Here is a 2,049-nt window from a genome sequence, read left to right as displayed (position 1 = left end):
CCACAGGCACCATGAAAATTATTCCTTGATGTCTTATATTCTATCATCCTGTCCCTTCTTATCGTCAATATTTTTCACACATTGCTTTCCTCGTCGATCCAGCTGAAGCACTCCTCTCTTCTTACCTCAATATACACCTGTAACATCAGGTTCCAAATGCTTCTCTTCGTTTCTGCTTTTTCTACAGTCAGTAATAACTTCTATTCAATGCTGTGCTGCAAACGTACAGTCTCAGATATTTGTTCCTCAAATTATGGCCTAATAGACTTTCCATGGTCAGAAATGTCCTCTTTTCCTGTGATAATCTAATTCATCTTGATCCATAATTTTGATAAGAGAGGCACTCCGTCTTCAGGCCACAAGTGGCCCATCGGGACCATCCGACCGCCGTGTCATCTTCAGGCGAGGATGCGGATAGGAGGGGTGTGTGGTCAGCACACCACTCTCCCGGTCGTTAAGATGGTTTTCTTTGACCGTAGCCGCTACTATTCGGTCGAGTAGCTCCTCAATTGGCATCACTAGGCTGAGGGCACCCCGAAAAATGCCAACAGCGCATGGCGGCCTGGATGGTCACCCATCCAAGTATCGGCCACGCCCGACAGTGCTTAACTTCGGTGATCTCACGGGAACCGGTGTATCCACTGCGGCAGGGCCGTTGCCACAATTTTGATAAGCTGATCACTAATTTCATTTCTTTCACTTCTCATTATCTTATTCTTTCTTTCGTGTACTCGTCAGACTGTTTATTCTATTCTTGTGCTCTGTCAATAGTTATAACAGTGGCGTGAGCGAACCTTATATCACTGGTAGATATATTTGGAGTGGAAAATTGCTGATGCAGAAATAAACGCCATCTAAGGCTAAAAATAAATTTATTAACAGTTTCAGAAAAATTTTTTTTCCAGAAGTCCAAAAGTTTCAGATCACAAATTAAGTTACTAATCACAAATTTTTTACCCAGCATGAAACGGGAGCCAAAATAAATCTCAGTTTAATTTTGTCATGCATCCACAGTTACTCAAATATTTTAGTAAGTTGTTTGAAAGAGAAATATTGAAATGGCGGAGCCACACTACAATAATTAATGGCTGTCCATATATGGACACGACGATCAAATGACAAAGCCAAAACAACAATAATTACCGTAGGAAGTACAAAAAAAGGCCCTTTGCAGGCGACTTACACAAGTTCGACAAAGTCAGCGACTCCAAATCTCTCTTGTCTGAAAAAAGAAGATTTTAGAATAGGGAGACGCCGTCTCAATGTAACCAACACATAGTACAAGAGGACTTACTTCGGGTTGGCTACAAGAAATGGTTCAAATGGCTCTGAGCACTATGGGACTTAACATCTGAGGTCATCAGTCCCCTAGAACATAGAACTACTTAAACCTAACTAACCTAACGACATCACACACATCCATGCCCGAGGCAGGAATCGAACCTGCGACTGTAGCGGTCGCACGGTTCCAGACTGAAGCGCTTAGAACCACACGGCCACACCGGCCGGCGGTTGGCTACAGATTAACTAGTAAATTACAACTTCCTGTATTTGACCGGTACAAGAGCGTGTAACAATAATTATCTGAATGGCATAGGGCTCGAACCAACTGAATTAATGGTCTAGTTTCCATTCACCAACGTGCTTATAAGAAATTGCTCTTGATTATACCTGGAAAGCGTTTTTGTAACTGCCACATAAGCCTGTACTTCAGTAACAAGAAAATGCTCAAAGAATTTATACAGGTGCCAAGAATAATACCTAGCCGTAAGATGGCGCATAAAAACTACAACCTTAAGAATGCAGATCAACAACTATGCGTTAGTGCACATACACACAAAAATTTCAAGGCACGCTAACACGAGTCTAATAATGGAACATTGTCATGTTCCAAAACAACAACAAATAAGTGTCCACAGAATTAACACGGCACCGTTAAAGCACAGAAAAATAAGCGTTACTTTAAGTAAACATTATAGCCGCAAACCAATATCCATACGGTCAATAGTTGAGTGAGTATGAATGAGAACTGTGGCGTATTTTAGTATA

At 41.5% G+C, this 2,049-nt stretch overlaps 1 pseudogene; it reads right to left on the bottom strand.

Moving 5' to 3' along the window:
• Positions 1-542: 542 nt before the first annotated feature.
• LOC126417400 (5S ribosomal RNA) lies at positions 543-660 on the bottom strand (annotated as a pseudogene).
• Between the last annotated feature and the right edge of the window lie 1,389 nt (positions 661-2,049).

The sequence above is a fragment of the Schistocerca serialis genome, chromosome 8 (genome assembly GCF_023864345.2).
Source record: "Schistocerca serialis cubense isolate TAMUIC-IGC-003099 chromosome 8, iqSchSeri2.2, whole genome shotgun sequence".
Taxonomy (NCBI): domain Eukaryota; kingdom Metazoa; phylum Arthropoda; class Insecta; order Orthoptera; family Acrididae; genus Schistocerca; species Schistocerca serialis.
This window is presented reverse-complemented; position numbering and strand designations above follow the sequence as displayed.